Below are 23950 nucleotides of genomic sequence, written 5' to 3'. Positions count from 1 at the left end.
AATTGGCATTACCTGAAGTAGGCAAGATAAAGGTCAAAATAGCCAATTCAATATTAACTCTTATTATTTTGCAAGTTTGGCATATATGATCATTGTGCAGGATATGGAGATCGTCTTGGGATATTCTGGATATGATTTCATTAATAAGACAAAGATGGGCACAAAAAGGCATGAAGATGAGGTCAAATCATGTGTTTTAATGCACCAAAACGAAGGCCTCATCGAGACGATCGAAACGGACATATGGATCGCCTAATTCGGAGTTCGGGTGTAGGAGTTATGGCGCCAGAAAGTTCGCCTATCTGGGCAAAACCGGTCTGACCAGATTTGGGGACCGGTCTAACCGGTTTTGCCTGTTGTGCAGCACGAGGAGTCCGGTCTGACCGGATTTGGTGATCGGTCTGACTGATTTTTAGCAGATTAGTCTGAATTAGAGTTTTAATTTGATTCTAGGTTGGTTTGTAACATATTTTTGACCTCCCACGGGTACAGACTTTCCCACCCTATAAATATAAAGGGCTATGGCCGATTGAGACACACCCAATCGAACAATATAAAATACATCTACTTTTTACCTCTAAATCCTACTCTTTTCCAATCTCTCTTGCTGTCCATCGTGATCACCACAGCCATTGATGGCGTCCTAAGCTCGCTGGTCGACCTAGGGCACGTCCGGCAACGTTCACGCCCTGACGGGGTCCCTCCCGGGTGAGAGCTTCGACGGTCTTTCCTAGTTTGCTCGTAAACTAGTCGTTCTTCGTCACGTAAGCGCGTTGGTTATCCTTTGCTGTTTTGCTCGTAAACCTTGCCGCTCTTCACCACGTAAGTGTGATACTTATCCTTCGAGACGACCGATTCCAGTGAAACCCTAGAAACCGGTCTGACCGGTTTGCTCAACCGGTCTAACCGGTCCGTGTGGCCTTGCTGCTCTTCAGTCCGTTTGCGACTCGTACGTTCGAGTGCTCTCGTGTGTTGACCGAGATTTGCGTCAACAGAAACTTGGATCGAAAATGCAAGTTTCCAGAGATTTAGAGCTTCAAAGTTCTACAAAAATATGGGTTTTACTGAAAATTCAGAGGTGGGCAAAGAACGAGTTTCTGCAAATTCAGAGATGCTACTCTTTTCTTGCTTTTGTGGAACTTGGAATCTGAATATACAGAAACTGAAAGATTTCTCGCTTCAGCCTGCCCATGAGCTCCGAATGGAGAGTCTCCTTGAGCACTCCAGCGAACACCGTTGACCGTCCGGTGACTTGCCTGAACACAGCTAGTGCGTGGCTGCGTGCGACAACACCTTCAGGCTGTTCCAGACCGTACCATCCCCTGAAACTGAAACTGAATCTGAGAGCAGCATGCGTTTGTGATGAACCGGCCTCTGATCTGTGCAGCTCATCTTGCCGCTTCGATTTATCGCTGACAGCAAATACGCTGCTCTACCAAACCAAGCACATACTGGTGCCAAGTGGAAACCATAACAATGCAGAGAACACACAACCTCTTTCTCGTTTTGTGATCGACACTCACCAAATGAAGTTCAGGTCGACAGCAAAGAGTATTCAGTACTTGTGTGTGCAAAGCACTGCATGTACCATATGCAGAGCTAAGGCAGGTGTTAGACTGTGCAGCTCTTAAGTAAGCAACAAGAGGATCCCACAAGGAATCTCGTCAGCGAGTCATGGATAGGCTAACTGACCTGGAACAAGGAAATCGTTCTTGTGACCTCGTGCTCTCATGTTCCTTCAGAGGTGAGGGTTCTTTTAATTTAATTTAGGCGATTCAGAGCATTGCAGGATCAACTTTTCAAAAAGAAAGCATTTCGGATGCTTTGCAGGTTCAGACTTCAGATCGGCAATGCACGAGTCTGTAATCGTTTTGGTTGTGGGCTGCGGTCGAGATCTTCAGAAATCACAGAGTCGGACTGCCAGAGTCAGGGCCTTAGGTGCCGCGGAGCAACATCGGTATCGACCAATTACAGAACAAAATTGAATTCTTATGTCCAGTTTCTTGTGTTGTAATCTGAACTGAGTGGCTCGTATTAATCTTGCTGCTACTATATTGATAGGAGACAGCTCAAACACTACACGTCCACATGCATGTACTGATACCGTCCTGCAAAAGAACTTCAACCCCAACAGGCAACACAACTTCAACCACACACTAAAAAAGCTACCAAAAGGACGCCAAAGCAAAAGAAAAATTTAAATTTGAAAGAAGCTTCACTAAAAATTTAAATCCAAACTTCTCCAATTGAATAACATGAACCAGTTTTATTCCAAAAAAAAAGCATGAACCATCAGGAAAGCATGAAAGGATCAAGCGAACGCTTCAAAAGTTGTCAAGCTACCCAACTAGTATTATAGGTCCCTTCGGCTCCTACTAAGAAAATCTTGTGCCGATTCTGTCTGTACCAGCTTACATTGCTTGATTGATCATTTCAAAGTTAAATAAACAGTTGAATGAATAGTGGAATAAGCTTTAACACAACATTGGTAAAAGTTTCAGAGCTTGAAAACTGTCCTGATCCAAGCTTGCCTGTTTGGCTGCTTCTCCTGATCGACCGTCGTCAAAGTCAGGCAGGCTTGTCATCCATAGATTGGGGGAGAGCGAGGCAAGCGACGCCCATCAGAACCGTCGTCGTCCAGCAGCGCTCCGGCGAGATGGACTCTTGTCAGCAATAGTATACCACGAACAAGAAACCTGACAGTCACCGACCGACTAATTAGATGAGATGCGGTACCAGAGGAAGTTGGTGGCCGTCGACCACATCCCGGCCCGGAAGCTCTCGTCGCCGTGCTCGCCTGTCGTGACGGCAGAAGCAGGAACTCCCAGCGCCGCCGAGCGCCTGCTGCGGCTGCCTCCGTCCTGGGCTGCTCCGTCTGGCGCCGCTGCTGAAGGCCGGCATGAGCTCCGTTCGTTGCTCCTTGCCTTGTGCCCGCGGCCATGGCCGGAGCGATCCGAGCTGGTGTCTCCACGCGGTCACTGGAGGAGGGGACCTGGACGGGAGGGGCGGTCCTGGCCTCCTGGGGCGCCTCGGAGCTCCGGCGTGACGATGAGGGGCGGACGGCGAGCGGAACAACATCCAGGGGGGACGGTATTTGAAACACCGTCCACCCCTGGGGCCCTTCCGTCCGTTAGATCAAACACGAGCGGCCTAGATCGGGCGTGGACCGTGGTCAGCGGCTCGGTCGTCCCCGTCAGGCGGACGCGGGAGCGCGGCGCGGCGTCGCAGGGGCTCATCGGCGAGTGCCCGCCGGCCGTAGAGGACCCCGGAAACATCGTCGGAGCTCTCGCGCTCCGTTCTGGGCGAAACCATGTGCTGGCCTGGGGAGAGACGCCCCGGGGCCGCGGGCCAGCAAGCTTCGAGATGTGCGTGCCGCCATCGTCGCCGCCGCCACTGCCATTGAGTTCTCCTTGTGTCGGCTTTGATTTGCCTGCCTACACTTTGTGAAGAACCGCACAACTGCTACGGATTGTGCCGCCTCCTAGTTTCTATCCCGCGGCCGTGGCCGTGGCCGGTGCCACGCTAGTTGCTGTCGTCTCCGGATCGGAGAAGGGGGGTCCTGGATGAAGGGGTGGGAGGGACGGGGATGAACCACCAACTCCCGGGCGCGGCGCAGAGCTCCGGCGAGCAGTGGCGCCGGCGGCCACCTCCACGCGACAAACAGGGTGGACGGGGCCGCGACCGGGGGCGGACGGTATTTGAGATACCGTCCACCCCTGGCGTCCCTGAGAGCCATCGGATCAAAGACGTGTGGCCCAGATCGCGCGTTGACTGCAGTCGCGACTCGGTCGTCCTCGTTAGCGCTGCGGCGAGCGACGCGGGCGCCCCGGGTCCCGGGATGCGGCAGCGCTCCGGCGCCGGCGATGAGGCCAGAGCGCGACGTAGTAGCACCTGAGTTCGCCGGGCCCGTCCACGGAGGCGGCAGCGCGGCGAAGACGAAGGTGCGCTTGGTCAGTGGCCACGGGCTCACGGCGCACGCACGCTGGCAGGCTGCTCGTGTCGACGGCCGTCCAGCTGCGGGGAACAGCCGCGCGGACTCCGTGCCCGCGACGGCGGCGACGAGGTAGAGCTCGCGTCCCCGGAGGTGAGATGCGTGCACCAGAGCATCGTAGTTGCAGGATCAGCTTCTCAAAAAGAAAGCATTTCGATCTGCCCCGTGAATTGCATCCAGATGGGTTACTAATTCTACAACTACAAGGTATAGTACTTAAGCGAAACTGAACCGTGTTAACTTTTTCGAACTGAGATCGGTGCTGCACTGAACTGAAGCTGCCTCCGTGCCACCGCAAGGAATTCAGATTTCCTTTTCACTGAAACAGATATAATCCTGGCGTGATTCAGCTTTAGCACGCATGGTATAACAGCGCTAAATACCTGAACAAACAATGTGCTAATGCTATCATCAGGGGTCCAAGATGCTTCCTCGGTTTAGACTTCAGACAAAGATAACCGTAGCAGCAGTAGCAGCAATCGTGATTCCAGAGTCCAAATAAACGAGCTTTTGATCCTTTTGCTAGTGCGCTGGAAGATTGAATTGAACAAGGCGGCAGCTTTACCAAATTTCCAGTCTTTGCTAGTGCCTTTGATCTGTTACTCCAAAGCAACAACGCGAGGTTGGAAATTCTGAATCTTTTATTTTTTTATTTGTATAAGCAAGCATCAGAAGGACAGGTGGGTGCTCTTTTCAGAGTAAAGCGTCTTCAGCCTTGTGGAACTATAGAATGCTACATTCAGATCAGACAAGGCCTGGCCATGTACTGCGTATGTGTATGACTACGCAAACTATGGATTTTGCGGTGCTGCTCAATATCTTTATGAAACATTTTTTAAAACAAATATCCCTCAGATAGAACTTGGCGAGTTGCATCAAACACATCGTTATTCCAACATAATGTCAATGTACACTATGTTAAGGTTCAGACAAGGTCATCTCAATGAGGCCCTGATGATTACAAAAGGGACCTGACCAAGTAGATTAATGGGCAAGCACATTTAATAGTGCGATGATGTTTAGCACCGAATGCAGTACTCCTCTGATCAAATGCAGAATTGGAATTGTGACACATGTGTTTATTTTCCCCTACATTCATTGTGCAGTTTGCTGGTATTCATACAACTACAGCGAAATCAATTATCCCATTTAGATAATTGATTTCAGAAAACCAAGGACATCCAGAATAATGGGCAATAACCAACTATGAGCACTTTGAAGAGTAGAAAGGTGATATTAAGCCTTGGATCCGGTAACTCAGTCGGTAGTCTCCAGCAGCGAAGTGAAAAGATGCCACAAGCGAGGAGCATTTTGTTTTTTTAATAAAGTTGCAGCAGGGGCCTCCATTGCAGATAAGGACGTCTCTCATCTCTCTCTCCCAACTCCTTCCTCCTCCCGCCCTACAATCATGTCATTCCTCACCGCCGCCGTCCACCGGGGCCCGATGCAGCCTCCTTGTCGGATCCGGGCCCCCCATGGCTGGATCTGTCGTCGGTGCGGGTGCGCCGCCGGTGGCGGCTCCTGTCGGTTCAGGTGGGGCGTGCAGCGGTGCGCCGCCCCTGGCCCTTGCCCGCTCACCCTCTAGTAGCGGGGGGGGGGGGTGGGGCTTTGGCCTTGCCACCGCCACCTCGGGTGGCCGGGGGCCCTGGCCGCGCTGCCGCCCCGCCTCGGGTGGCTGGGGACTCTTGGCCACTGTGCCGCCGCCTCGGGTGGCCGCCACTGCGTATGTATGTGACTAAGCAAGCTATGAATTTTGCGACGCTATTCAATATCTTTATGAAACATTTCTTAAAACAAATATCCCTAAGATAGAGTTTGGCGAGTTGCATCAAATACATCGTTATTCCAACATACTGTCATCTATCTATAATCTTAATACAATAGTGTTAAAAGAAACCATCACGTTCGCTAAGAGGATCTAGAAATTCTCACGTTAATCTAAAAAAGAGAAGGATATACACCATTAGATTTTATGAAGATCTAATGGTCTAGATTAATCTAAAAATTCCTTGTCAAATACAAATAATAAATATTTATAACCTAAGGAGTCCTACTAAATATCTATGAATTAGAAAATTAGAAATAAAAGGTACGTATCCGTACAACAATAGGAGAGAGACTAGGAATTTTGTAAATACTATTTCCTAATTAGATTACATTCCACATTGATGATGAGAGAGGAGGCGTGCAATTAGATAAACTTATTTTCTAATCAGATTACTTTCCGCGTGGAGAGATAGGACTGGATATCACTTACCATTATTTTTATTTTATCAATCTCACCTGCTACTATATCTTTGCAGGCTTCGATGCCAATGAATTGCAAGTAAATGCATAGGAGAAAAGATAGAAAATTGTATATCGAAATATATAGCTCAAAAACCCCAATGCAAAAGTGTTCAAAGTAGGCTGCAAGTTAAGGCAAAGCACATATTGTTGTCTCACTAGAGTTTTTAGCACTAACCGAGCCAATAATTCTCTACATGATACACTTTTGATCTACGTATATAGTGGCAATAGCCAGTTGATATGATATGTATCGCCCTTAGTGCAAAAAATCTACACAATCCGAACTATTCAAATTTAGGTCAGGGTTGGTTTTTTGCAGTTGCGATGGAAGTGGAAGTCAACAGGAAAGGGAAATACTTCATCACTAATATTGTTTACAATAGGGCCGATCAGATGATCTGGCCGATACAGCAAAAGTTGTTTCTAGGAAGATGTTACTCCTAGAAATCTAATCATCGGCAAAGACATTGCCGATGACCGCCTCTATACTAACATCTTCGGAGATGGCGGCGGCTGCCATCTCCATGTCGTCGGCGAGCTCCTCGAAGACCCACCAGTCCTCGCTGCCCAGCGGGTGGTGGACCGGTTCGACCTGCAGGAGGTCGTGGCCAGTTTGGAACTGGGCTGTAGCAAGGGCTACAGCGGCACCGCGACGGACTCCATGTCCAGCAACCTCCCGGACGCGGTTGGGGATGTCTTGCAGGCGGGCGGCGACGGTGTTGCCACGAGCATTCACCGACCCGGTGGCGGTGGCTGCTACGGCGTGAAGGGCTTGGATTTTTGACTCCAGGACTGAAGCAAAGAATCAGAGATAAAGATTCAAGAAAGAAAGGGACAATGCTTTGGAAGAAACGACTTACAAGCAACCCTGGAGTCAGCGGCGGCGAGTTGGGCCCGGACGATGGCCCGGTCGGCTTGTGCCACCTCCAATTCGGAGGCAAGACGTTGGGACCTGATGGTCTCCTGGGAGTAATTCTCCCGGGCCTCATCCTTCTCTCGAAGGAGTTGGCGGATGTATTCCACGGTGCCTTCATCGGCACCAGGGAAGGGACCCTCCGAATTGAAGGAGTCTGAAGAAGAGGGGGCGTCGTCGCTGTGCAAAGATTGGAGATTAGAACCAGGCCAGAATGCAATGATTGGGGATAAAAGAGGAGGAGCTTACCCCAGGCGACGGCGGATCGCCGGAGGGGCATCGGAAGGACCCTCGTCGGAGTGCTTGATGCCCGCCATTGCTACAGGAAGACCTAGGGTTTTTGCTGAAGGAAGAAGGAAGAAGGCTTTGTGGCTAATGGAGATTTGTTATCGATGCAGAGCCAAGGGGTAATATTTATGGCCCAGTCTGGGTAGGTGAAAAGACAGAAGGTGAATTGGCGCGTTGAGTTTGCGCAGACGAAAGACAAAAGGCCGAGGGCAAAGAAAAGTTTTACCCAGCTGTACGGAGTAAGCCGTGTACACAGGGTACGATGAATGGCTTTAAATGCTGCTGGAAATAGTTTCGAAACAAAGTAAGTTATTCCGAAACTGGGGGGCATGTGTTGACACTATTTTTTGACACGTGTCAAGGAAGGTGATTTTTGTGAAGGGAAGGTGGCCGATTTGGAAGAAACCAAAAGATGCACAGGGTTGGAATCGGCCGATGGGAGTCCGTCCGATGAGCCAGGAGAATATTTTGCGAAGATGCTAATTTATCTGCTCTGGTCCTCGGCCGATGGAGAGTTGCCGATGAAGTCAAGGAAGGAGAAGAGGATCCGGACTCTACGAGAATCTTGATGATTCGGTTGAAGTATTCAAAGTAGTTTATTTTTAGTTAGTCTTTTTTTTAAGTCAAGTAATGTTTTCCGTGATCGGCTAGGATTTGATAGCGCTAGGTTATAAATATCAGTTGTAAGAGACCGGAAAAACTTGATACACATCCAATACAACAAACTTTACAATTCCTTTGCACTTTTTCGGCGACTTCGCCTTTTCTTTCCTTTTTCGACGAGTTCTTTCAAGTTGATCAAGGACGCCTCACATTCAAGTGACTTGATTTGCTGGTGAGTCTTCGTTTTACCGATTATATTTGAGCTTTAGCTACCGGGCGCATCGCTGTGGCTTCATTCAAATCTATTCAAAAGTTATCGAGTTTATCTAGACTTTGACTTCCGGGCGCATCGCTGTCGTCACGTCTAGATTTATTCACCAATTATCGATATCGGCTAGATTTGTAGGTCTTCCTACGCTTTTTGGCCATTATCACATCTAAAAACATATTAGATCGGCTTTAGGTTTTGCAGTAATACTTTTGTTATCCCAAGAGCCGGTTTAGATATGTTTTTAGCTTGCATCATCTGAGTTATACATTCGTAGCTTAGATCTTGTTGTACACGCACGATCGGCTACTCAAAGCCGGTTTTGTCGTCTAGTGCATCGGCTGATCTTGCCGACGCGCCTGTTATTACACGCTTGCATTCAATATCTTTTTGTCGCGTTCAGTATCGGCAAAGCTTGCCGATACGCCCACCTGAGAGATATTCGGAATCCCAGCCGATACGCTCTCGAATTTGACTTTGTTTTCTCCTTTGTCAATTTCAGGTCAAATTGACTGGCACGCTTGGTTGACTCTCCGTGCCTGGCGAATATTTGCCCTCGGATTCTTGTGTGTTGATTTTTGCATCAAACAAAATGAAGAATAAATGTTACAAATAATTCGGTTTGGATTGATAGCTAAGTAGCAGCTAAACCATAGCGTCTGCTGAGCCTTGATGTGCCCTTAGTCATAAATTTAATATCTCAAACACCACTGCTGATGGTGATGGCGCAAACAAGTGACTCTAACTGCAGTTAGATTGCACTGGCAATGTAACTTTTTATGCATTAATTCTAAACTAAAAGAAAATAGGATAGTGTGCAATCTATAGTGAATCAGGACAGCCATGGATAAAAGCACCACAACTTAACAATAAAAACTTACAGGGAAAAACTATTACCAACACAAAGGGAAAGAAAAAAAAGGCAGGATTAGTCATATTCTGAGAAGGTGACGCCGGGGTCGCGCGCGCGGGGCTCGAGAGCATGGCTCCGTCCACGGCCGGCTCGACGGCGGCGCGCTCACCCTCTGGCGAGCGCGCGCGCTGGCGAGCAAGCCGCGGTGGCGCCGCCCCGCCTGCTCCGCCCGGCCACCATGGCGCTCGGGTCGCCGCTGCGTCGCGTGGAGAGAGAAGGGGGAGGGAGAAATGTCGCTAGGTTTTCGGGGAAGAGCCGGTGTCGCCGGTTTTGATCCCGCGACAGTCGCGGCCGGCCGTCGGATCAGATCCGACGGCTGAGAGAGCTCCGCGGCGTCCCGGGCCGAATGAGGCCCAGGTGGGCGAGCGCGCTGGGCCGGATATGCGGCCCGCCCGTTGGCTGTCGGGCCGAAGGCCTAGCGCGGCGCGCCGCGGGCCGAATTCGTGCTTGGGCCACATGAACAGTAAAAGAATTAATCATTTTTCTTTTTTCAGAAGCATTTTCAATAGTATGTTTTGAATGAATTTGATTATAGTTTAATCTCTATTCAATTTTGCACCAATGTGTTTATTGTTTAGAGATAAAAGTTTACAGTTTTGTTTCTGGAAATAGAAATTCCTACATATTTCCGCTGCTAAGATTATATAGTTGCTTTTATACTTTAATTCGAACCAACGAGACAATTAAAGTTTAAGAGCATGGTTAAAAGGTTATTTTTGATGATTATGGTATTGTTAATTTTCTGACCAATGTTGTTAATTACAATACTGTAATTTCATAGTTCTTGTGCATTTATTTCTATTTCTGCCCAACGGTGATATAGATTTAATTGCATAAACAGTTGTATGTTTTATTTTTGACCAACATTGGAATTATTACATGCAATTGTTGTTATTATTTTCTCACTATTTTTTGAAATTTTCAGCGGGGATGAACTTGATGGGATTCATCAATCACATCCCAACTCTAAAAGGAGACAACTATGGTGAATGGATCAAGAAAGTTGATCTTGCTTTCGTCTGTGGAGAGGTGGATGAGATGATCACCACTCCAAAGCCCACTGAGCCACTGGCTCCAGTGAGAGGGGAATCTGACACTGATGCTGAGTAGCAGAAAAAGGAAAGGGACTATGCTCCTTTAAAGATGGCTTATGATCTCCAAAAGATAAAGTGGAATAATGCCAACAAGAAATGTGTGGCAGTGATAAAGAACACAATTGATCCTAACATTTTGGGTTCAATTGGAGAGTGTGATTCAGCTGTAGAGTACCTTGAAAAGATAAAGAACCAGTTTACTGGTTCTTCAAAGATATATGCCACACAGATCATAGAGCAGTTGGTCACAAAGAGGTACTATGGCAATGCCGGTACTATAAGAGATCATATCATGGGGATGTGCGCCTTGAACTTCAAGCTCAAACCAATGAACTTGGATCTCAAGGAAGAGTTTATGGTGCACCTGGTTTTTTCCTCTCTGCCAAAAGAGTTTGCAACGTTCGTTGTAAACTATAACTCACAGCTAGAGAAGTGGAATATGGAAAAGGCAATTGGCATGTGTGCGCAAGAGGAAGATAGACTCAAGAAACAGAATGGTGGGTCTATCAATTTTGTGCATAATAACAAGAAAAGGCCTTTCCATGCTGCTTCTTCCTCTAAAGCCAAAGACAAAGCCCCTATGCCATAGAAGCATCAGCAACAGCGTCCTCCAGCTCAAGATGAGTGCTTCCACTGCTATGACAAGGGGCATCGTAAAGCAGATTGTCCTGCTTACTTAAAGATGATAGTGGCAAAGAATGGTGAGAATGTAATTTCATTTGTTAATGAATCCCTGTATTTACAGTTTCCTAAATCTACTTGGTGGATTGATTCTGGTGCAACTGTGCATGTTGCAAATTCTTTACAGGGATTCCGTTCGACAAGGACTACGCAAAGAAGCGAAAGACACATTAAAGTCGCGAACGGAGTACAAGCAGATGTGGAAGCTATTGGCGATGTCTCCCTCGAGCTAGTTAATGGTTTCATGCTTGTATTAAAAGATGCTTTATTTGTTCCTTCGCTTCAAAGAAACTTGATAAGTGTATCATGCTTAGACACAGATGGTTTTGGTTGTCATTTTACGAATGGCAAATGTGAACTATGGTTTGATAATAATTGTATTGGTGATGCTGTCCTTTACAACGATCTTTATTTATTATCTATGCGTGATAAAGTACATTCTATATGTAATATGAATGTGAATGAATCATTGTCAGAGAAAGAAACAAAGAAAAGAAAGAGAACTCAAGATACTTCATCGAAATTATGGCACTGTCGTTTAGGCCATATTTCGAGGGGGAGAATTGAAAGATTAGTGAAGAGTGAAATTCTTCCTCAGCTAGAGTTTTCTGATCTTGAACAATGCGTTGAATGCATTAAAGGAAAATTTGTAAAGCAAATTAAAAAGGGTGCCAAACGAAGTGCAAGAATATTAGAAATAATCCACACTGATATATGTGGCCCGTTTCCTGTGAAAAGTGTGGATGGCTATGATTCGTTCATAACATTCACAGATGATTACTCCCGCTATGGTTACATTTATCCAATTAAAGAAAGATCTGAGGCATTGGATAAATTTAAAATATTCAAAGCTGAGGTTGAAAATCAGCTTGACAAGAGAATTAAAATAGTAAGATCAGACCGTGGAGGGGAGTACTACGGTCGACATACCCCTTATGGACAAGTTCCTGGACCTTTTGCGAGGTTTTTATAGGAAAATGGTATAGTTGCCCAATACTCTACACCGGGGGAGCCTCAGCAAAATGGAGTAGCTGAAAGGCGCGACCGTACACTAATGTATATGGTGCGCAGTAAGATGAGTTATTCCACATTGCCATTGAGTCTGTGGATGGAGGCGTTAAAAACCGCCATCCATATTCTCAACAGAGTGCCAAGCAAATCGGTGCCCAAAACGCCGTATGAGCTATGTTATTCCACATTGCCATTGAGTCTGTGGACGGAGGCGTTAAAAACCGCCATCCATATTCTCAACAGAGTGCCAAGAAAATCGGTGCCCAAAACGCCGTATGAGCTATGGACAGGAAGAGAACCCTCACTAACTCACCTACAGGTCTGGGGAGCCCAGCTGAGGCTAAAGTGTTTAATCTAAATATTGGAAAACTGGATCCCAAAACTGTAAGTTGCCATTTTATAGGCTATCCTGAAAAGTCGAAAGGTTTTCGTTTCTAATGCCCAGACAGACAGACAAAGTTTGTAGAAACGAGACATGCTGTCTTTCTAGAAAGTGAAATGATCAGGGGGAGCATGGTACCTAGAGAAATTGACCTTGAGGAGAAACGGGTGTATGTGCCTACTCCTATGATTCAAGAGCCATTTTTCTCACTACCTGTTGATGCTGCACCAAAAGTTCCTGAAATAGTGATGCCAGTACCTTCTTCGGTTGTTGCTGCGCCAACTATTCCAGATACTACGGTGTTAACACCTGTCGCAACTCTACCCATATCAACAGTGAGCGAAGGTTTGGAACCTGTTATCCAGGAACCGCCTGAACCCGCGGTTGGACATGAGGAGGAGGAGCTACAGCCCCCTATAGAAAATGTGCCAGAAGTTGGGGCACAAAATGTGCCACAATCAGTGGCCCTTAGAAGGTCACAAAGAGAAAGAAGGTCGGCTATTTCTAGCGACTATGAAGTTTATAATACAAAAGAAGTCTATATGGAGGGTGATCCCACTTCATATGAAGAAGCCATGAGAAGTGTTCACTCATCTAAATGGCTGGATGCTATGAAGGATGAGATGAAATCAATGAGTTCCAATAGTGTTTGGGACTTAGAGGAAATTCCTAAAGGAGCCAAAACAGTAGGCTGTAAATGGGTCTACAAGATAAAACATGACTCCAAAGGGAACGTAGAAAGGTTCAAAGCACGACTCATGGCAAAAGGCTTTACGCAAAGGGAAGGGATAGACTATAACGAAACATTTTCTCCGGTTTCGTGTAAAGATTCCTTCAGAATTATAATGGCATTGGTGGCACATTATGACTTAGAATTACATCAGATGGATGTAAAGACGGCATTCCTTAACGGGGATCTGTATGAAAATGTTTACATGGCTCAACCGAAAGGTTTTGTCGTGAAAGGAAAAGAACATATGGGATGTCGCTTAAAGAAATCCATTTACGGATTAAAGCAAGCCTCTAGGCAGTGGTATTTAAAGTTTGATGAAACCATAAGGAAATTTGGATTTAAAGAAAATGAGGAGGATAATTGCATTTATGCAAAGTTCAGAAATGGAAAATTTATTTTCCTAATCCTGTATGTGGATGACATTCTACTTGCTAGTAGCGATGTTGGTCTGCTATTGGAGACAAAGAAATTCTTGTCCTCAAACTTTGATATGAAAGATCTCGGTGAAGCTTCATTTGTTTTGGAAATTGAAATTCACCGAGATAGAACAAAGGGGGTATTAGGACTATCACAAAAGGCATACTTAGAAAAGGTTCTAAAGAGGTACAGTATGCATATGTGCAAGCCTTCACCTGCTCCAATAGTCAAGGGTGATAGATTTGGGAAATTTCAATGTCCCAGGAACCAGTATGAGATCGATCAAATGAAAGCGGTTCCATATGCTTCAGCTGTCGGAAGCCTACAGTATCCTCAAGTTTGTACATGCCCTGACTTAGCATTTGTTACCGGGATACTTGGCAGATATCAAAGTAATCCAGGACAGGCACACTGGATCATGGTAAAGAAACCTTTACGTTATGTGCAAGGCACAAAAGGCCTCATGCTAACATACAGAAAATCCGATTCCCTAGAGATAGAAGGGTACTCAGATGCGGATTTTGCGGGGGACATCGATGACCAAAAGTCCACGTCCGGTTATGTGTTCACACTCGCACGGGGAGCTATATCGTGGAAAAGCTCCAAACAAAGCGTCACTGCATCATCGACGATGTACGCTGAATTTGTGGCATGTTATGAGGCCTCGGGGCAGGTTGAATGGTTAAAGAAATTTATACCCGGTTTAAGAGTGGTAGACAACATTCAAAGACCACTCAGAATGTACTGCGACAATGAACCAGTTGTGTTTTATGCTCACAACAATAAGTCAAGTGGTGCTGCCAAACACATTGACATAAAGTTTTATGTTGTGAAGGAAAAAATCCAGAATCACTCTATTACACTCGAGCATATAAGTACAAAGAAAATGCTTGCGGATCCGCTCACTAAAGGCTTACCACCCAATGTGTTCATGGAACACATAGCCGGCATGGGTTTAAGGGAAAGCCTGCGATTTCTGGAGAATAAAAAGGGCCCAAAAGATAAAGAATTTGTTTCAAAACAGTGATGTGTGTGGTAGCTGTTGAGTCTATCGGTCTTGGACCGTGATGATAAAGCATGCTCTATTCATTAATCTGTGATGGAACAACTAAAGGAAAAGTTTCAGGTTAAAGTATATAGTTAAAGTACAAAGTGAGATAAAGGGGGAGAATGTTGGATTGATCTCTTTCCTAATAGACCCAATGGTCTATTAGGCCCTTAATCCGCGCCCTGATCGGGGGCGCCCAACCCTTAATGGTTGGTGGGCCCCCGCTGTACAGCGCCATATAAAGAGGGGTGAGGGGGCCAGGCACACTGTACGAGGTTCGCCGCGCCGCCAGCACCCTCACCCTCACCACATCCCTAAACCCTAGCCGATCTAGAAGGTGCGCTGGAGCAACGGGAAGACTCACCGCCACCGCCATCAATGCTGATCCATCGGCGTCGCTGCCATCGTCCTCGACTCCGATGCTACGCCCACGTCGCCTCTGCACCGCTCGTCGCCGCCCTTGAGCGGATCTCCATCAACGAACCTGAGATGGCCGCCGGATCGAGTTCAAGTGCTGGTATTGAAGGTCCTCTACCTCTCTCTTTCCCTCTCTCCCTCTATGTACTCTGTCTTCTAGATCTAGGACCCCTTTGTACTGATGAAAAGGAAAGAGAAAGAAACACCCACTCGATCCGTGCACTAGTTGATCCAAGAAATCTTACAATACCTACAAGCCTCATTCGAGAAGAAAAAGATTCTTTCCAGTGCAGAGATGCAGCCAGCGCCGACGAGAATAAGCGGCTCCCAACAGGGATATGACAAGCAGCAACCGACGTTGGGTTGCCGCCCCCGACAACGACGAGAGCAACCGCCCTAGGCCCGGTGAGCCAATCCGAGTCAGGGAAGTGCAGATCTGGTGGAAGATCGCCGGAGAAGTCCTTGCTGGTGAGGACAGGCAACCTTGATCAGCGGAAAGCAGCAAGAACTAAGAAGAGACTCTGATCTACAAAGCGATGAGAATAGTTTCTTAGAAAGCGCAATGATAACCAGTTACGGAGATAAGGATCAAATAAAAGCACTAAATCATAACCACGACATGATCCCAACATAGTTTTTGGGACGACTATCACCCTAACTTGGTCCACACTGTCATTGCCATTGAGGTATGGTGATTAACACTAATAATAATGAAAAGCAGTGAGATGATGATGTCTTCCTACATAGAATTGTGATTAATGGTTGTCCGAGAACTAAAAATTTAGAGAATGAATGATAAATGATAGAGCTGCAATTGGGTGTTTGGGAAGGTATAGTCTACAAATGTGTAGTGTTCTCTTCTTTTTGCAAGCGTAACAACAAAATTGTTGGTGACGGTGCACAACTCTTGGTAAGGAAAAAGTACAACAACTGTGAGACAAGGGGAGCTATATGTATGGGGATGTAGCAATTGGAGCTTGGAGAACAAAGAAAGTAAAAGAGATATTTAGATATGTGACTTGAGAGGTCGCATCAAATTCTTATTAATGTTTCAATTCAAATTCAAAACTAAATGCTAATTATTATATACAGTAGAGGCCCAAGGATAATTTATCACCAAAATTTAAAAAAATGTAAAATTTACATAGCTAGCAAACAATTAAAAATTATATTCATATTAAAAATATAAAATATTAATTTTAAAATAAAAAACTCAAATGTCAGCATAAAAGATGCTAGGTACCCGCGCTATTTGCGCGAGACTTCTCGCTAGTTGTACAGTATGTTAAGGTTCAGACAACGACATCTCAATGAGGCCCTGGGTCATTTTATTGGTGGGTTAATACCGACATGGGGTCATGCGCGGCAGCGATCATCACGGAAATCTTGGCACCATTAAGAAAGTTGCTTCCCATCTTTTAATGACTGAAAGCGCGTCGCGCTCCGCAAATCCAATTCGGCGACCGATCGCTAGTAGCGATTCCAACAATCATCTGTACACTCGCTGTCCCCACATGGGGACCCCACACGAGACCCACACACGAGGACCCCACACGAGACCATTGTTTTCCCTTGCACACGGACACATTCTCCTCCTCTTTCCGGCGGCGGTGGCTCGGCAGGGTGTGGCTGCCCGGCGATGTTCCCTTCCTTTTCAGTTTTTCTTCTTTTTTTTACATTCTATTATGAGTTAAGTTCTCTTAGCTACTTTTTAAATAAAAATCGTACTAAAAAAGTTTATCGAGATTGTACTAAGAAGTTGTGTGACGAACTTGTGCGTAGAAAGATTGTACGAGAAATTTTCCTGATAAAGAGATAACATCATACAAGTTGCGCTAAAAAATTATCCTCCAAATTATTTGAAGAGAATTCTATGAGTTAAAATTTTATATATTGTAAAAGTTGTGCTCAAAAAATTATTTTTGAAATAGTTGTTAAGAAAAAATTATACGTAAAAGTTATATGTATCACAAAAGCAATGATACAAATTTATCTCTCAGAAGGCACGTGTAAAAAGTAGTGCGTAAAAGTTATATTCAGAAGTTATAACTTTCCAGAAAAGAAAAACTGTGGAAAAAAAGCTTTTTCCAAAAAAGAAAATACCTTTGCTCCAAGGCAAGGAACAAGCAGCTAGCGTTAATAACTCCAGACAGGCACTCAGGCTTGAGAGGGGACGAGTATGATCAGGGCCATTCAGCATGACTGCATGAGACGGCTAGCTGCAGAAGAAGACCACAGGTCATTCAGCGATCAATTAACTCAACATATCAGCTACCAAGACCAGTGCTGCCTGCACTGAACTGAAGCTGCCTGCCACGGCAAGGAATTCAGGTGTCCTTTTCACTGAAACATAATCCTGGCGCGCGCGATTCAGCTTTAGCACACATTGTATAACGGTGTTAATGCTGTCGTCAGGAGTCCAAGATGCTTCCACGGTTCAGACTTGAAACAAAGATAACCGTAGCAGCAATACCAGCAATCGTGATTCCAGAGAAGGGACTCTTAAAATGACAGTGGAGGAAGCCGCAGCAGTGAATACATCCGGACTCTCCGCGCTGCAGCAGGTTGATTTCTGATAAGTGAATAGTGAGCAGTCAGTCGGGCTTCGCCACAGCAAACCACACAGGGATTGGGAACAGAAACCATGGAAAGAGAAGAGAATCGTCCGACGGCGAAGTGACCAAGGAGTCCATGACCTCCTTGTGAGGTGGGAGGACCGCCATAGCCTCTGATCTCCGAGCTCTGAGCCTCTGGTCCGACCCTGACAAGGACCATTCGATTGGTTCGGCCAGTACGGCGCGGCGGCGGGGACTGAATGGCCGCAGCGCGGCGCTCATCCCGCGGCGCGCCGATTCCACTCGCGATCGAGCAGCTTCTGCGCGGCGCCTGTCACATCAATTCGCCGGCCGGAGGCACGAACACGTCTTGTCGCGCTCGCGCCATGGTCGGCCGCCGCCTTCTCCGCCCAGGAGAGCAAGTTGGTCTCATTCAGCGGGCGAGCAGAGCAAGACAGAGCCTCGTCTCCGTCCGGCACACGGCTGCAGATCCATTAATCGGGAAGATACGGTTCAGCTGCAGCAGAGTGGCGTGCGTGGCGCAAGCTCGGGCGGCGCGGCACGCCATGGATGCAAGTTCTTTGCCTGAGTGATGTCTTGCCTGTCGCGCCGCCGATAACAACTCGCCGTCGAGCAGCTCGCATCCAGTGCTCGCCGGGGGCACGAGTGCGTGCGGCTGCATCGGAACAGGCGTGGTCTTGCTCGCGCCATGGCCGGCCGCCTTTCGCCGCCCAACAGAGCAAATAGGTGCCTGAAGAGGAAGACGCCTGTAGCGACGCGCCTAATCTTGGCCGCCCAACCCCGATCGGACGGATGAGAGGAGCCTAGGGGGTGGACGGTATTTGAAATACCGTCCACCCTTGGTGTCCTCCGTCCTACCATTTCGCGGCGCGACGGAGCGGCGCCGAGCTCTGGCCGCCGTCCCTAGCTTGCAGCCTCGCCGTCTTGCGTCTAGCCGTCGCCATGCTAGCTCGTGCGTCGCCATGCTAGCTCGTCGCCGGCGGAGATCGAAGGGGTCAACCCAATCGCGCGATGGGGGCGCTGGGCGCGGCGGGACGGCCGGCATGGCAGTCATGGCGGCGTCGTAACTCGTAAGCAGCTGGGCAGACCGCCACGCAACTAGGAAGAGCTGGGCAGGCAGACCGCCATGGAATCCGGCCGGCTGCTGCTCCTGTGGTCCGAGCTCTGACTGGCCATAGTACGCCCGCGCGCCTGTGATTGATTCTGCCGTAGTATGCTACGCCCTGGCTAGCGGGAGCACCGTCGCCGCACCGCGTCAAACAAGCCAATCCGGTGGCACACAGCTAGCTTTCTGCCGAAAATGGTGCCGGACAGACCGAGGACGCCAGCGCGGTGGGTGGTCGATGCCGTCGCCGATCGACGTACGAGGAAGGGAAAATCATGGAAAGGTCCTTCGCCGCCGGCAACATCGACCCCAATAATGTCACTAGGCGATATATGGGTGACTGATGCTCGTTCAGCTGGGGAAAGGGGAAGCGAGCGAGACGAGCGCTGCAGTTTCGGAGGCACTGTCGATGGTAGGAAGAAAGTGGGGAGAGGGAAGGAGGAACAAGAAAGGAGGAGAGCTACCTTATCAATTTCGGACTGAACTTGTGCTTCCTAATATAATCCCATAGGTTATGACTAGAAATTCACATCAAGACTCGGGCTTGATTTGCAGCTCCAAGGTAAGGAACAAATGATGATGATCAGGGTCATTCAGCATTCTATACAGCTAGACGCAGAAGATCACAGGCCATTCAGCAATGGATTAACTCAACATAGAAGACTACCTAGATCGGTGCTGCACTGAACTGAAGCTGCCTCCCTGCCACGGCAAGGAATTCCGATTTCCTTTTCACTGAAACATATATAATCCTGGCGTGATTCGGCTTTTGCACGCATGGTATAACAGTGCTAAATACCTGAGCAAACAATGTGCTAATGCCATCATCAGGGGGTCCAAGATGCTTCCTCGGTTCAGGCTTCAGACAAAGATAACCGTAGCAGCAGCAGCAGCAATCGTGATTCCAGAGAAGGGACTCTTTAACATGACAGTGGAGTGTTTTCTTATAGAGCGCGCGTGCGCCAGGAGCGATTGCAGCAAACGGGCCATGTGTCGTCCTTATTAGAGACTATCGCTTCTCAAATTCCGCTTTGATGTGCTTCAAATTCCACCGTCCACTTTCATTTTCAAAACAAAGTTCCTGAGTAGATGAAAGGGGATCTAATCTCTTCCGCATTTGAGGGAGTGGGCCGCGACACCACGCGCACCACCTCACCCTGTGCTTTCGAGTGTTGGATTGATATATATAAGTTAAGAGTTCTAAATATTCATGTAGAAAGATTATAATGTGCGATCTAAAAGTTTTGGATGGATAGCAAAGTAAGAAATTTATTTCTCAGTCCACTATAAAAGAGTTCATCTTATTGGTATAAAGTGTTTCATAAAATGTGTAAAGTTTTATGTCTAGCAGTAAAAAGTTTGAAATGTTCTAGTGCTGAGTTCCTTATTTGGATTGCAAAGTTTAAAAATACAACTTTTTGGATCTAGGAGTACACCGAGTAGTAAGTTTTAGATCTATGAGTAAAAAGTTTCGGACTTATTATTAAATTTTTCTAATGCCCGAGGTGAAAGGTTGTGATCTGTAATAAAAAGGTTGCACTATTAGAAGTTTTTAATATCCAAGTTGAAAGAGATCATCTACTGCAATCTAACTTTTTGAGATTTTGAATCTTTTTTCATTTTACGGATGCACAAAGTGTGGATGAATGATATCAAAAGTTTTGCCATACAAAGTGCATATTTTTTATTTATGACTAATGATATCAAAAAGTTTTAGATATGAGAGTAAAAAGTTTATAATAGGCTAGTACAAAGTTTCCAACTTCATAATGCAAAAATTTTAGTTAAAAAGTTCTGGTTTTAGAGCACAAAGTTTTGTATGTAGGAGTAAATTGTTTTTAGATATTCTAGCATAAAGTTTGTGAATACTATTGTTTGAAGATAATATCTTGTTGTGCCTAGCACTCTCCATCAAAATAGAAAGTAATGCTTTGAGTTCTCGTATTTTTGGCAATTTGCTGAGGCATTTGCACAGTAGGTTCTGAAAGTCAACTGTGAAGTTTTCGATATGTGAATTGAAAGTGGGAATCTAGAAAGAATCGTTCACATGATTAAAAAGTTTTTGAAATTCGAGTATGAAGTTTTAAACATTTGAATTGAAAATTATGTATGTAGAAAGTTCAGTATGCGTGATTTTTTGTTTGTTTCCAATATCCGAGTATGAAGTCTAGAATATGTTCGTTGAATGTTAGGGCATAGAAAGGTATGGATATGTGAGGCAAAAGTTTTTCATGATTCCATTATGAGTTTTCAATATGTAATTTGCAAGTTGGAAAAAATACAGAGAGTTCTATTTCTGTATATTTTTTATATCTATTTTCTTCCTAAATATTGATACTAATTATGTTAAAAAGTCCTCACTCTAGAATGCAAATTTTTTAGTTACAAAGTTCGTGATTTTGGAGCACAAAGTTTTATATCTAGGAGTAAATTTTTTGATGATGTGACAACACAAAGTTTATGAATACTTTTTATTTTTTTAATGTACTACCTTGTTGTGCCTAGCAGTCTCCATCGGAAAATAAATTAATGCTTTTGAGTTCTGGTATTTTCGCAATTTTGCCAAGGCATTTCATAGTAGGGTCTTTTTTTTGTTTTGACTAAACCATGGTGAGTTCAATTTTGTGAGTTTTGTGACCATGATGTATCCACACTAACAAGAAGCTTACTAAACTCCCAAGTCAGGCCAAGGCTCACTGATAGCTAACAAGAGATTGGACCCGAACACTTCTTAAGCTTTCAGGTGAAATCAAGGCACATTGATTGTTCTGAAAAGAAATTCTATACATTTGTGTTTCAAAATACACTAGTATGAAATCCCTAAATTCAAGCTAAATTTGTTGTAATTACAAAGTTTTAGAGTTCAGAGTACAAAGCTAGTAATGTTATATTTCTAAAATTCATATGTTCTAATGTTCAGGGCTGTAGATAAAGTTTTAGAACTGATATGGGAATTACAAAGTTTATGATAGGCTAGGACAAAGTTCACAATATAGGAATGCAAAGTTTTTTAATTATGAAGTATTAGATCTAAAAGTACAAAGTTTTAAATGTTCTATCACAAAGTTCCAGATTTTTTGAAGAGTAAAGTTGGATTCATGAGTACAAAGTTTATAACAAACTAGTCGAAAGTTTTCTAATTTGGGCTGCAAAGTTTAGAGTTTATTATACTAAAAAATTTACAAGTCCATAGTCATCGAATTTAGTGTTAATTTTTTATTTTAGTAGAAAGTTTTTATGCAAAAAGTTATATATCTATTTGTAGGAGGTTTCAGATATCCATGTATAAAGTTTCATATCTAGTAGTATAGATTTTTAAATTTAATTGTAGAAAGTTCTTAAATATAGTGTACAAAGTTTTGAAATGACAAAGTTGTGGAGTCCGGTGTAGAAAGTTTGAAAATATTGTAGTAGAAAGTTTCTGAATTTAGAGTGCAAGTTTTGAATTTGGGAATACAAAATTTAAAATGGGCCAATAGTAAGTTTTTGGAGCTAATAAAGTTTATTAATGTGATAGTAAAAAATTTATAGCGTCATGTTCAAAATTTTTGGAACTAACAAATTATTATTGTAGTACAAAGTTTATAATTCTAGATTTGATGGTTTTTTAGAACTACAAAGTTATTAATGTGCTAGTACAAAGTTTCGCAGTTTTCAGATTTGGAAGCTTTTTATAACTACAAAATTGTTAAGGTGCCAGTACAAGCTTACTTTTTAAAGATTTATTACTATAAATTTTTATGTAGAATAATAAGATTTTATATCTAGAAATACAAAGCCCTCGGTATTCGTAATGCACTTGTATTCTCTTTTTTTCTTTTTATTTTCAATATTTTTTATGTACAATAATATTTTAAATACAATTGTCTTATCTCACAGAAAGATGCAAAATCACTGCGTGAATGCATATCGTACTACTTAGTGACACATCCATGCATGAATACATATCCTAAATCTTTTCAAAAAAAAAATGAATGCATATCCTACTACCTATTGACACACCCATTCAACGAAAAGTATGACACCCTTGTAGAAATAAAAAAAAATACTAATCATGCATGTAAGTTTTTCTAAGCATATCTTTTTGTTCATTTTTTTTAAAATCAATTATATAAGTTGAGCACAAGAGTTACAATTTTTCTCATTTTTTTAATATTATCAAGGTATTACAATTGGGATCTGTAAATAAAGATGCAGTTCATGGTTAAAAAAGATAACAATATTGGATGAACAACATGGATGTGCAATCGGTTTTTTCTTTTATTCTACGTGTTTTTCTTTATCCTCTTGTACTGCAACACTAAAGAATTGTTCCACATCTTCTCTTTTTTATTAAATCTCATGATATTTTTTATTTTATTTCTCAGCCTTACTACTTCTACATGTATATGGATGTGAACCCCCCACCCATTCACTCACCCACACACCCATTGTCCCTAAAAAAAGAATAAAGTAGAAGGCAGAGCAGAAACCTGAGCACGGAACTAGAGATGGAATAATTACTTATGTATATACGTTACCACATACTACTAGTGGGCACGCACTGCTTCTTAATATTTGCTGCGCTCGTTTGCTGCAATGCTCCCGCAACGCACGATCGTCAACTAGTGGCCCCCAAGCTGCAGCAGTGAATACATGCGCGGACTCTCCACGCTGCAGCAGGTTTCTGATAAGTGAATAGTGATAAGTTGCATACCGAGCTCGTGTGCTCAACTTATGCCATGAGCAGTCAGTCGGGCTTCGCCACAGCAAACCGCATAGGGAATCAGGGATTGGGAACAGATTGAACCCATGGAAAGAGAAGAGAGTCGTCCGACGGCGAAGTGACCAAGGAGTCTGTGGACGGACCGCCATGGCCTCTGTGGTCCGAGCTCTGAGCCTCTGATCTGATCCGACCCTGAGAAGGACCAGTCGATTGGTTCGGCCAGTACGGCACGGCAGCCGGGACAGAATGTGCCGCAGCGCGGCGCTCATCCCACGGCACGCCACCGCCGACATCGCGCCGATTCCACTCGCGATCGAGCAGCTTCTGCGCTGCGCCTGCCGCATACTGGTCGTGCTATGGTCGGCAGCCTTGGCCGCCCAAGAGACCAGCAAGTTGGTGTCTGAAGAGGAAGACGCCTATAGTGACGCTCCTAATTAATCTTGGCCGCCGAACCCCGATCGAACGGATGAGAGGAGCCCAGGGGCGGACGGTATTTGAAATACCGTCCACCCTTGG

The sequence above is a fragment of the Panicum virgatum genome, chromosome 8K (assembly GCF_016808335.1).
Source record: "Panicum virgatum strain AP13 chromosome 8K, P.virgatum_v5, whole genome shotgun sequence".
In the NCBI taxonomy this organism is placed as follows: domain Eukaryota; kingdom Viridiplantae; phylum Streptophyta; class Magnoliopsida; order Poales; family Poaceae; genus Panicum; species Panicum virgatum.
Note: the sequence above shows the minus strand (reverse complement) of the source record.